The following is a 14,278-nucleotide window of genomic DNA, read 5'->3' as shown; positions in this document are numbered from 1 at the left end:
GTGTTGTATTTTTACTTTGAGTGGAAATGCTCTGTACAGTAGAGTGTCACTAATCCAACTTGCCGGCATATCTGACAGACCCCCACCAGTGACAACATCACGTTGCTATTAAGAAGCATGCATCTTCTCTTCCTATTTTCCGCATGGAAGCCATGTTTTTGATCTGAGATCATTCTTCATGCTCCCCTCAAACGAGTTTGTATGGCTTCTCTTCCTCTTTGTGATTTTAGCCCATGCTTCTACGCATGAATTTTTGGATCTGGGGCCCTGCTTTTGCAGCAAAGGAACCATTTTTTTGATTTGAGACCATGCTTTCATGTATTTTTATCTTATTTTATTTTTAGGCCGTGATTTTTTAGACCATGATTCTATGCAAGGGAACTATAATTTTGGACCTGAGACCCCACTTGTGCGTTGAGGGAACCGTAAAAAAACTTATAAGCTGAGACTTTTAGTTTTACAGTATGTCAACAATTTTTGGCCAGTAGAAAGAGGAAAAACATTGTTTTGTTCATAAAGCAGAAACGTTTGCAGAACGGAACTGCTTAAGAAAGTGAACACTAAAGATGTTTTCAGCTGCTTTCCAGCCAGGGAACCATTTTTTATTTGAGACTATGCTTTTGCAGAAATTTTTGGAGCTGACCCGAGAGCCTGCTTTTCCTGCCAAGGATCCATTTTTGATCTGAGGCCGTGCTTTTGCAAAAATGGAACCATGGTAAGATTCTTGGGCACAATGAATTATGCAGTACCATATGTACACCTACTGTATTTCTGTTTGTTCATTTACAGCACTTTCTTTATTCTTACTCTCATTCTTAGATCTAGGGGGTTTCCAGTTTTAGTTTTACTGCCTTCATTTCTGCTTCTCACTGGTTTTGACAGGAGAAGACAACACAGTGATCTTGAGAAATGTCAGGTCTCTCGGGGAAATGTGAGCCCTTGGGCCGCTGTCACGGAGGTGGCAGCAGCAGGCAAAACCACCCAACAGGAGACAGGCAACCCTAAGACGGGCGGAAGTAGACAGGACTGGAGTGGCTGGGCTGGAGCTGAAGAGGAAAGCAACAAGGAATCCAGGAACAACGTCCTACAGCAGGGTTCAGGCTTGAGAAGCAGGATACAGGATACTCAATACAGGCTTCTCCCACAGGATTTAGGAAACTGGCACAGCTTGACTGGATCCGGGTTCACCCAAACACTAGGCAGGCAGGGTGTCCATGGAAGCTTAGCTTGGCAGGAAAGAGGACACAGGAGCTACATACAAGCTAAGCTCAAGGGAATGGGAATGACAGATATGCTTGCCAGAGGAAGGGTTAGACTGGAGCTACAGTAGCTAACAGATAGAAAGGAGAGAAATGGCTGCAGCATCAGCCGCTAACCAACCTCAGACAGGGAGCAGAGCCACTGCACCAGGGATAACAGAAAGGCTAGAAGCCCACAGAGAATAATATACACAGAAAAGCTGAAAGCCTACAGGTCAGAGAGATACACCCAGAAAGGCTAGAAGCCCACAGAAGGGCTGGAAACCCCCAGGCCGCAGTCAGTGGCTTAGCTAGGTGGGGCGCAGGGGGAGCAGTTGCTCCCCCAAATGGATTTTTTTTAAACGGTGCCTATGCGCATGCTTCTGTCTTCCCACTTGCACATGGTCAGGAAATAAATGCACCAGTCGTCGTTGTCGCTGCCTGCACCCACAACAGACTGCTGCTAACTGAAGAGGTGAGCAGCCCACTGCCTGCCTGAGCCCACTTGCACAGCAACATTACCACAAAGGAGCTGGATGGTCTGGACAACAATCTCTCTCTCTCTCCACTTTTCCTTCAACTTGCAGTACTGTGGGGGTGGGGCCTCTCTCAGGCATGGCCTGCTACCCAGGTATGCTGCAGACTTCAGCTCAGCTGTTCGGTGTTCCACATCAGACTCAGTGAGCTGCTCTTCTCTGACTCCTGGGCTGGCTGTGATGGGGTAAGGGACCGTTCCACTGTATGCTCTTTGTGCTGGCTGACTGTGTGTTGTGGGCCGGGGATGGAATAGGAAGTGTTCCACCTCCGCGGCACTGGCTGTTTCGGCTTCTAAAATATCTCAGGGCCGGGGGGGGGGGGGGGGGGGGGGGGGAGGAGGGGTAAAAGAAAGAAAGTGATCGATAGACAGGCTTCTTAGGTCTTGCGTACCGTGCAGCATGAAAACAGGGGAGGGGGGTTAACAATGCAATAGATCATGGGCAGTCTTCTTAGCCCGAGCTGCAGGAAAATGGAGGGGAGGGGGGAGAGGAGAGACACACACACACACACACCTCTCCAACCTATAAAATAAAAAATTAAAAAGGAAAGGGGTGGGGAGGCACACACATAGTCACAGCCTTGTTTTGCAGCCTATAAAATAAAAAAAGGGGAGTGGGTGGACTGGAGAGAGCAACACACACAAAAACTCTCTCTCTTTTCTTTTTTTTTTTCCAGTCCATAAATTACAAAAATAAAATAAAGGGGAGAGAGTGGTAGGGGACTAAGTAGTGACACACACAGACACAGCCTTTTTTTTCAGCCTATAAAAGAGGAAGAGAGGGGGAGGCACACACACACTCACTTTTTTCAGCCCTTAAAATAAATTTAAAAAGGGGACATGCTGGAAATAAAATATACTGTGTGGTTGGGGGGAGGGGCAGAGCAAGATGGTCAAGACAAGAGGGGTCATCAAGGGAAGCAAGAGTGAGATTTCAGGGTGGGGGAAGCAAGGGAGACCCAGAGGGGAGGGGGCCAGGGAAGCAAGGGGAGATGTTGGACAAGGAGGTTGAGGAAAACAGGAGATGGGTTATTCCTATCTAGTCCATTATATGGACTTTAGTTCACCCAAAACAATAGCAAATGCTAAAACAATAGCAAAAGATTATTAAAAATAAATTTGTCATCTATATGTAAAAAGTCTAAAGCTGTTCCAGTTGGATAAGTAGTGCCTTAAAAGGTGGAAAACAATTTTTTTTTTCTTTTTAACTTATTTGACAACTTTATAACTTATTTGAAAGCTTCCTATATCTAGATATAAATATCATGAAATAAAAATTGAACATCACTAAGACAGCTTAAAAATTATTATATGCTGTTCTATACAATACAGATGGCAAAATTTCAGTGAGAATATCCTGGTTCTTGATCTTAACTGTTCATCTTAACTGTTGCGGTAATCTGCCTCTGGGAAGGCTGGTGTCATAAAGATGGAATATACTGAAATTAAATGGAAGTAAAATTAAACTCCTCCTTTCATGTCTGTTTTGGTGGCCCTTTACTAGGTGAAAGCATCTTTGCACGAATACAGGGAGGGGGGGGGCCCTGCAGCCTGCCCCTCCAAATGACACAATGATTTAAATTAGTACTCTAACCGATGAAACCAATACTTCCTCTGTGTACATCCATGTGCTGCACAAGCCAACATGTTTGAAAATATAAGTGAGATTAAATAAAGTTATAGGCATAGGATTTTTTTTTTTTTGTTACATTTGTACCCCGCACTTTCCCACTCATGGCAGGCTCAATGCGGCTTACATGGGGCAATGGAGGGTTAAGTGACTTGCCCAGAATCACAAGGAGCTGCCTGTGCCTGAAGTGGGAATTGAACTCAGTTCCTCAGTTCCCCAGGACCAAAGTCCACCACCCTAACCACTAGGCCACTCCTCCACTCCTCCACTACTATTGAATCTTAACAGTACTTCATCTATCCAACGAGACCAAATATGACCCACCAAGAAATGCTCCCTTATACCGTTATGCTATGAGTTTATCTGATTGATCAGACTGGATGGACTGTACAAGTCTTTATCTGCTGCCATCTACTATTTTAGGGCCATGCTCCTAAGTCAGGCTATTAAATTTGTGCCTTTAAAGTGTTCAGAGCAGGAGCACCATCATACTTAGCTTCCCTAACTATTCCATATTCACTCCCACATTTATTAAGATGATTAAATGACCATCGTATGATCCTACAGATCCACAGTTTATTTTGCAGCACCAGCTCTCTGGAATTTGTTACCACGCTCTATTTGCAGTGAACTGTTTTTTAAAAACATTTTAAAATAGCAGTTAAGACCTGGCTCTTTAAAGAGGCCTATTGAGCAATTTGGTATGGTTAGGATTCTGGAGTATATCCTACAACACTTAATATAATATTTTTGTCTTTTTTTCTTTTAGGTTTTCTGTGCTGTGTAAATGCATTATTTTAACTTAACTTTATTTCTTGTGCATCACAATATACCCAAAGGAGTTCAGTGCAATTTACAAAGTAGAAAAAAAAACTGGGACAAACCAGGAATTACAATCAATTAAAAATTACAATAAAAACCCCAATACATCTACCCTTCAAAATTTATCTGTTACATATTAAAAAAAAATGTTTATAAAGCCTTATGAAGCATCCTTTAGCAAGGGATAGAATGAATTCAAGCTTGAATAGAATTCCACTATTTTGCTGTCAAATAAGGTAAGGTGGCTTTATGAACCACCTTCTATCTAACCCCTCTAGGAGAAGGGTAAATCAAATAGTTTCTGCCCAATCTCTGCTTCCCAAAATTAGAAAACACAACCCATCTATACAAGTATTCTGGTGCTGCTCCATACAATAATAGAAAAACCAGGGTACACTACTTAAAAATTCCCCTAGCCTCTACCGGCAACCAGTGCAGTTCATCATAAAGCAGGGTCGCTCTCTCATATCTAGTTTTAGAAAGGATTGACTTAACAGCTACATTTTATTTTTTTTATTTATAATTTCAAAGTTTTACATTACAAGAGATTCTTGTTTCAGAAAAACAGACAGGAAAAAATATTTGGGATTACATCATCCACCTAAGTACATTAATAAAGAATTACAAATAATTGTCTTTTTTATATCACAAAAAAAGCTATAGAGAGGGGGCATACATAAGAATAATGGGATTAAAACTAAAAAGAAGAAAAAGAAGTATAACATTTAGAAAGAAGAGGCTTAACATGCATTTTCCATCCTTCAATTCTTTAGCTTAATCAGTTGGTTAATAACCATTAGGAATTATGTCTTCCTAGAATCAAGAAAAACTCTTAACTACTCTGGCTGAAAGAAAATATATTTTAAACCTTCATGTTTGATAGTACATTTACTAGGATAATTCAAGAAGAAGGAGGCTCCCAAATCTTGGGTCTCTTTTCTCATACTCAAAAAACAACTTTCTAATATCCTGTGTCTTGTTTTGTGACATCTTGGAAAATACGTACAGGTTTACCACAGAATGGTTCATTCATTTTACGAAAATATACTTTTTAAACAGCATCCACATCCTGCTGAAAAACAAATTGAACCACTAAAGTCATTCTTTCTGATTGTTCTGATAAAGTAGCTTCAAGCAGGTCAGATAAATTTAATGCTGTTTGCGCCTCATTATGTGTAGGTATATCAGAAGATTTATTTCTTATATAGTAGATTTTGTTTACAGGAGGTAATAGTTCTGAGGAATATTGTAAAACTTCAACCAAATATTTTTTAAAGGCATCCGCCCTTTCCTCTCTGAGCACACCACCCGAACTCTCATCCACTCTCTCGTTACCTCTCGCCTTGACTACTGTAACCTACTCCTCACTGGTCTCCCACTTAGCCACCTATCCCCTCTTCAGTCCGTTCAGAACTCTGCTGCACGTCTTATCTTCCGCCTGAACCAATACACTCATATCACCCCTCTCCTCAAGTCACTTCATTGGCTTCCGATCAGGTACCGCATTCAATTCAAGCTTCTGCTACTAACCTACAAATGTACTCGATCTGCAGCCCCTCCTTACCTCTCAACCCTCATCTCCCCTTACGTTCCTACCCGTAACCTCCGCTCTCAAGACAAATCCCTCCTTTCAGTACCCTTCTCCACCACCGCCAGCTCCAGGCTCCGCCCTTTCTGTCTCACCTCACCCCACGCATGGAACAAACTCCCCGAGCCCATACACCAGGCCCCCTCCCTGCCCATCTTCAAATCCCTGCTTAAAGCCCACCTCTTCAATGTCGCCTTCGGCACCTAACCTCTACACCTCTACCCAGGAAATCTTGACTGCCCCAACTTGACATTTCGTTCTTTAGATTGTAAGCTCCTTTGAGCAGGGACCGTCCTTCTTTGTGTATTTTGTACAGCGCTGCTTAACCCTAGTAGCGCTCTAGAAATGTTAAGTAGTAGTAGATACATTTAATGCTGTTTGCGCCTCATTATTTGTAGGTATATCAGAAGATTTATTTCTTATATAGTAGATTTTGTTTACAGGAGGTAATAGTTCTGAGGAATATTGTAAAACTTCAAATATTTTTTTAAAGGCATCTAACGGTGATATTCCATGTTCTCTTGGAAAATTTAAAATGCGTAAATTTAATCTCCGATTATAATTTTCAACTTGATTAATCGTTCTAGATATTATAGTTTTGTCTTTTATTAACTCTGAAGATAAATCTTGCAGCTTTTTCACATCCTGATCGAGCTTTGTTTTTTGAGTAGTGAATTCCTTTTTAATAACAGCCAAAGATCACTAGGGAGGAAAGTTCCTTTGTAGATTTTTCAACGGTAACCGCCAACTGTTGGAGAACTATCCAAACATTCTCCAATGACACCATCCCAGGAGCTGATCTTACTTGCTTCCATTCAATGCTCAGGCCTGCTGGCCTTTGCGTCCTCTCAGGTTGCGCTTTTCCAGTGCCTTCGAATAAGGTACCCGTAGTAACCACTTCGGTCTCAAGGGGTCCTCTCTGGCTTTGGCGCCCTTCAGGGTGGAGCGGTGGATTGAGCACCAGAGGAGATAGAGTGACATCTAGGCCCAAGTCCTCCAGGGTTTCCCCCTCCTGGAGGACAGCCGGGCTCCTCTCGGTATTTTTTTTTTTTTTTTAATGTTTTTATTAACTTTTTTCTTTAACATTGCATAACAGCATTGTAAACAGCACAATATTCTAGTCATCAGCTCATAAAACAACTTCAAATTTTCCTCTCTGTATTTTGGATGGGAGTTCGCAAGATGAATCACTCTATCAGAGCCTGATGTGGAGAGGAGGTCCGGGTTGTTGAGGCTTCCCCCCCCCCCCCCCCCCCCCCCCCCCCCCCCGGACCGTCCCCTTCCTTTTGGTATGTGGCATAGGTAAGAGGATTCACTTTTTTTTTTCAGAGCGCCGATGCCCGCCCATTAACTAGGTGGGTTACAAACAAAACAAACACAATAGGAGTGGCCTAGTGGTTAGAGCACCGGTCTTGCAATCCAGAGGTGGCCGGTTCAAATCTCACTGCTGCTCCTTGTGATCTTGGGCAAGTCACTTAACCCTCCTTTGCCTCAGGTACAAACTTAGATTGTGAGCCCTCCTGGGACAGAGAAATATCCAGAGTACCTGAGTGTAACTCACCTTGAACTACTACTGAAAAAGGTGTGAGCAAAATCTAAATAAATAAATAAATACTCAAATAAAATCACATACAAACATAATCTGCATATAACTCTTTTGTCTTCATAAAATACAGAGACACTGAATTAAAACCCTAAATATGCTTGTGCAAATAAAAGCGCCTTAAGCTAGTTCTTAACAATGTCAAACTTCTGCAGCAGACGTAATCTTAGTGGTAGTCATTCCACCCACTTGGGCCAGCATAAGACAATGCTGTCTTTGCTACAACAGAAGAACACAAGCACTTAAAAGATGGAACAGTCAAGCATTGTGTATTTTCAGAACGTAATACTTGTGTAGGTTTATAGTACTGCAATGCATTCCTGTAATCAATTTGTGATAAAACCAAGGATTGTACCAATAGTCTAAAATTATCCCTTTTAAAACAATAATGAATTTGTCTTAATTTCTTTAAAACACCAAATACTCTTTCAACCACCATTCGAGATTGCTTATCCAAAGAAAGCTATCTGGCCACAGTAGTACCCAAGATTTTCAGTTCTGCCTCTAATTTCATGGAAATACCGACTAATTTCAATTGAAAATCAGAGATATCCATATAGGGTGCAGTTATAACTACAAATTTTGTTTTATCTTGATTTAATTTCAGACGCAGTCAATTTGACCAACTCTCCACTAATGCAATACCATGTTTAATAAACAAGTTAACATCATTCTTATCAAAAATAGAGAAGATTGTAATATCGTCTGCATATGAAAAGTAGTTAATACCCTTCCCTTCTGGTTCTCTTCTGGGCCGGCTGCGTTTGAGGGTGAAAGTGGTAGTCATTATGTAAGGGGAAGCAGTCCGCAGATCCAGCCTTCCTGCTGCTATCCAGTCCACAGATCCAGCTTTAGAAAAAGAAAAAAAAATGTTAAGTAGTAGTACTGTGGACAGTGTACCGCACCCTGCTCACAACTCCAACAGATTCACCACTGCAGTGATGGAAATAGTCCAGATTTTATGAGATGATATTCCTCCATCTCTGCACCAGGAAACAGTCGCTTTCATTTTAAACGTCATTCCCGTGCCATAGAGCTTGGGTAGTGAATTAGATTTCCATGGTCCTTTTTTAAGCCTGAAAGAAAAGCCATGGCCATTGCCTCCGATTCATCTCAACAGCCAGAGGCTGCCTCCTCACCAGAAAGAAACTACATTTCTGAAATTCCTACATGGGGTGGCCGACATTCTGTGATGTTCCCAAAGATGGTATTGCTCTTCCTGTCCACAAGCTGCTTGTGAACCCACAAATGCTTATCAAAGCCTTACTCTCTGGTACACCTGCTTCCTGGAAGATAGAGCAATCGCAACACCTGTTCTTCCACCCACCAATCTGGTATAGCAGAGTCAAAGACTACCGTTCCAAGCACTCCTCCTCCTCCTAAACCCTATAGACACAGGGCAAAAAAACACCTTCTTGGGGCAATGTTAAATTTTTGCATGGCAGCTTCATTTCACCTTCCTGGAGAAACCGAGGACCTTCATTCCTTCTCTGCCAACTAATGTATACCCAGGAATGACCACTCATGCAAGAGGTGGAGGAATGCGCCAAACATCTGCACGTTGCAGCTTTTAACTTGATTATTCTATATCTAAACCAACCACCTACTAATCCCTCTAAACTGATTATATTAGCCATATTATCATATTTTTTTGTTCTTTTTCATTATGTTATATAAATTATTCCACAGACATATCTTCCTTAATTCTTACATAGTAATATGTTAATTTAGAACAAACCTCTTACTCTGTTCATAACTATATCTCTTGCAATATAATGTAAGCCACATTGAGCCTGCAAATAGGTGGGAAAATGTGGGGTACAAATGTAGCAAATAAATAAATAAACTCACCATTTTCTAATGATTCCTTAACTCACTGCAAACCCAGTTGGGCAAACATCTAGAGAGCATTGAGATCCAGCATATTTTAATAAGGCTTTCCTAAAATCCATCTCAGTAATAGGTAGAAACTCAAACAAATATCTATCAACAGCACATTCCCTTTTCATTTGTTTAGTGATATCCATACTATAAACAATTTGACCATACCTATTTTGATTGAAAACATTACCCTCAATTTTCAATCTAACATCTTCCACTATTTTCCTAAAATAAAAAACTAATGCTTCAGTAGCTGGAACAGTTACCAAACTCTTCACTAAATCCTCAGATTTCATCAGAAAACGTTTACTGATATAGTTTTTTTTTTTAATCCGGTTTACCCTTATCTTGCTAGAGTAATATTTCTATTTAGCCTGCTTAACCTGAAACTTATAAACATTAATTTTCTCTCTCTGCCATCCAGACTGAGTCTTTCTCCTCAGTCTCTCCAGCTTTCTATATGATTATTTCATATTTACCAATGCTAAATCATACTAAGGTGAACACCTTCCCTCTTTAATCCTCTTTTTCCTTTTGGAAACCAACTTATCCAATACCACATTATCATTCCACTGTTCAATCAGGATAAAATGGCCCATTTTCTCCAATTTCTGACTTATCAGCAACCAGAAAACCTCAGATTCAATCCTTCCTCTTATCTCACATTCTAAATATCTTCCTACCTTCTTTTTAACAGAGGATTCCTGCCAATAAATCACAAACTCTGATAAAAAATATTCTGACCAAACTATCAGGTTTCAGCTCTTATCTTCCAACCTCAAATATATGTAATCATCTATTCCCCAAGCTGTAAAATAAAGCTGATGTCCTAATTGATGTGTTGCTTGAAATGTGATAATCCTCAAATTAATGCATTAAAAAAACATATAAAATCTTCCACTTCCTGATTATATAACTCATCTAAATGAACATTTAAATCACCAGTCACCACCTGCCCACCAGCAAATACCCCTTGGTTCATTAAATATTGATTGTAGTTTTTCTATTTTATGCTTTAGCCTGTGAACCGCCTTGCTCTGCCTGCCACTTTAGGCGGTATAGTAAATTCTCAATGAATAAATAAAATACATGCTCCTATACCGATTGGTCTGTTTTATGCTGTGCTATATCTCTTGTTCTCTGCAAGATGTCCAGAGATGAGAGGTCCCCACATGTTTGCTCATCTGGTTAGTGTTAGGCTATTCAAGGTTGTTGTTCTCTATCTCTACCTGCTGGTTGATGGACAGAACTATCTCACTTGTTCTGAAATAGTGGGAAGGACTAATGGAAAGAAATTACCAGGTAAGATCTAATTTCTTCTTGGGAGCTGGGGGGCCGGGGGTAAGGCTAACAGTTTACCTAGGGTGCCCTTGCATAGGCTCTGCTTAGCATGAACCATTTCTTTTATTGTACCTATTCTTATACTACTTGTTTTTGCTCCCTGTGATTGTAACCATGCCTGACATGGGCAGGTTTCATTTATTGTAATTGAATGTTGTACATTACCTTGCTGCATTGATCAAAAGGCAATAAAATGAATTAAAAACATTAAGGATAGAAATTTCATGCGGAAGAGTATAACAGTGTACTTGCTTTCTAGCTGGCCAAGATGAAGACACAGTGAAATGCTGAGCAAAATTACTATTGCATTGCTAATTGTTAGCTTTTCTGATGGAAGACTTCAGATACCATAGCGTTGATTAACATCAGGACATGCTAGGATGGGGATTTTTCTAGATACATATATGACCTGATTCATGGAGGTGCTAGTCCTGGAATTGATGACAGGAACTACTTTAGATTTAGTCCACATGTAAACACAGGACCCGGGGCAAAGGGTAACAGTGGTAGGGATGTTTGGCAATAGTGACCGTAACACAATTGAATTTGACTTAAACATTGGGGGATATTAAGGGAAACCATTACAGTTGTACAGTACCATTTAACTTTACCAAATGGAGACTATGATAAAGTGAGGCAGATAGGGGGGTGGAGATGGCTTACAAAGCAGTGGTTGCAAAACTTAACATTTTAGCATGAAATTGATCACTGCTTAAAAATACTGTCTTGGAAGCCTAATGTTTTGCAATCATTAAAAAAGGTTGAAGGAAGACCAAGTGCCAGCATGGTTGAATGGTGAAGTGTACTGTTAAAGCCAAAACAATGAAACTAGGAAAAAGTGTAAGTACTGATAAATTGGATGTAATGAAAATTTGAAACGATTACCATAGATGTGGCATAATGTAAGCCACATTGAGCTTGCAAAGAGGTGGGAAAATGTGGGCTACAAATGCAGCAAAAATAAATAAAATAAATAGACACAAAAATGTTTATTATAAAAATAAAACATTCAAGTACATTTGGGTCTGTGAATGGAGTTAATTAGATTATTAGATAACCAAGAAATAATAGAGGCTTTTGGAGAGGAAAAGCCATAGCAGAAAAACTAAATGAATTTGTTGCTTCAATCTTTGAGGAGGTTGTTTGGGAGAGACCCATGATGATGATTTTTCTTTGCTGACAATTCAGAAGAACTGAAGAAAATTATTGTGAACCAGGAAGACGCACAGAGTGGCATTTTAGAAAGAAAGTCCAACGGAGAATATGCATGCCCAAGTCAATATGTCACAAATAGATATTCATCTCACGTGTATTTTAGAACAGAATATAGCCTAATCTAAAATACATGTGACATGGACAGCTATATACTCAATACGTCCAGCATGAACATCCATTTTAAAAGTAGAGGAAAACAAGGGACATGGACGCCTGTGTGGCTGCAAAGGAACACCCATCTTATAAAATGCATGATTGTTGAGTGGAAGTTCTCAATTTGAACATGTTACATTGGTTACCTATTCAGTTTCGAGTGCCATATAAGATTACATGTTTGATTCATTAGGTTTTGTACTCAGACTCTACCCCATGATATCGTTGCGGTCTGAGAATGTGATATTGTTGGCTACAAGAGATTTGCATTCTGTAGAAAATGCCTGTACTGGGAAGACAGCTTTTTCTGTTGCTAGTCCATATGTTTGGAATACCTTACCTGGAACTCTGAGATTGTGGAATTTCTATGATGCAATTTTGTAAATTGTTAAACATACCCTTTTGTGAAAGCTTGGGGATGATTTTTTAATTTTTATTTGTTCAATTTAAGAAATGATTACTGTGTATGATTTTATTGTGTATGTTTTATCGTGAGCATAGAAATGTTTAAATAAATAAAATGGCCACACAAGTGTCCATGCAGAGCAGAGGGGGTAGCCTAATGGTTAGAGCAATGGGTTAAGAATCAAAGGATCCAGATTCAAATCCTACTTCAGCTGTTTGATTTTTATTTTTTATTGTGAGCCCTCTAGGAACAGGAAATACCCACTGTTCCTGAATATACACTACTTCAATAGCCTTCGGGATTACAATTGTCTTACCTAACCCTTACCGTTCAGTGAATCCAGACTGCCCCAATTTGACTGCCCCTATCGGACCGACCGTTCACTTGTCTATTAGATTGTAAGCTCTTTGAGCAGGGACTGTCTGTCTTTGTTAAATTGTACAGCGCTGCGTAACCCTAGTAGCGCTCTAGAAATGTTAAGTAGTAGTAGTATATATTCAGGTACAGCAGGTATTTTTCTGTCTATGGAGGGCTCACAATTTAAAAAAAAAAAAAAGAGCTGAAGTGCACTAATCCTTAGGCTAATCCTCAGAACTCTAAAGTATCTGAAGCTGTCTTAGAACCTGGTATCCCTTGCTGGTTTCACATTTAGGAGAGAGGCAGGGGGACAGCAACCACTGGGGGATTAAGGAGGTGTCATGCATTAATCCCTTGGGTGGACAGCTGCTCAGTCAGCACCTTTTTGTAACCTGAACATGCCAAGTACCAGGTCTAAACACCATCTTTTTAGACATGGACATCCCTTCCCCTTCTGTGATTGGAGTTAGATGTCCATATTTTGACCCTTCCCTAGTCCCTCCCAAAATATACCCAGACCACACACCCTTACCATATGGGTGTACACCAGTTTTTAAAAAGGGCTCCAAAAGTGATTCATTTCTCTAATCGCCTCTTGCACCCCTTGGGTTATGTCGCATTGCTTTTTCTTTGATATAAATTTGCTTAAGTTTAGTTGACTTTCCAAATTCTTATTTGCACTTCAAACCAATGACATCTCATGTTTCAGCAGCATGCTTTTATGTGTGTCAATATGTTTGTGCTTTAAATGCTTATTTAAATAGGAGGTTGTGAAGTTTTTCAATGACCTATGCAGCAAGAAATCAATGCCTTGCACGTGATACAGCTTTGTTCAGATCTTTGTCTAGTACTGTAAATAGAGGATTTTGTTTGCTTTCTTTAAATAAGATTTTGAATTAAACTGCTTAAATAGCCAGATTTATACAAGAACTGATAATATGATATATGAACGTTTGTTTTGCAACACAAAAGTTGAATCAGAAATGAGAAACTAAAGGAAGGTTCATAGCAGCCCAGTATAGACACAAGAGAATCTTGTATGGAGTTTTTATAGCACATTTATTGTGCATATTTGCTTTCGAGCTCTTTTTTTTTTTATCTGAGTATGAATAATGTATTTGGTGTGCTGTTTGGGACTGAATTAGTTTGAAAACAAATATTCTGTACAGCTCTAGCTTGTGCAATCTGTAGCCTTCTCTCCCTTCCCCCTGGTACTGCTAGCAGTGCAAAAGAAGCTGCTGATGAGGGGCTGCATTCAGGAGCTTCTCCCTTGCTTCTCCAAAGCCCAAGGAATCAAGCCTCCCTCTTCAGGTCTTTTATTAGCAGAGGGAAGGGGCAAGATGGAAGGCAAAATACCTAAAGCAGGCACCAGGCAGAATTGTTAGGGAGAGAGACCTGAACTCTGCCAGATGTCCCCCAAGCCTGTAGAGAACCCTAGCAGCATCCTGACTTTTTCTTCTCTGTCACGTTCTACTGGGGTACCAACTCTCCGGCTGGACCCAAAGGCAG

The 14,278-nt window shown here is 40.3% G+C and overlaps 1 protein-coding gene across 1 annotated transcript in view; it reads left to right on the top strand.

Moving 5' to 3' along the window:
* ABHD12 (abhydrolase domain containing 12) overlaps window positions 1–14,278 on the top strand; it is a 324,548-nt gene that overhangs the window by 176,114 nt on the left and 134,156 nt on the right.

The sequence above is a fragment of the Microcaecilia unicolor genome, chromosome 3, assembly GCF_901765095.1.
Source record: "Microcaecilia unicolor chromosome 3, aMicUni1.1, whole genome shotgun sequence".
Classification (NCBI taxonomy): Eukaryota; Metazoa; Chordata; class Amphibia; order Gymnophiona; family Siphonopidae; genus Microcaecilia; species Microcaecilia unicolor.
Note: the sequence above shows the minus strand (reverse complement) of the source record. Positions and strands in the feature narration are given on the sequence as shown.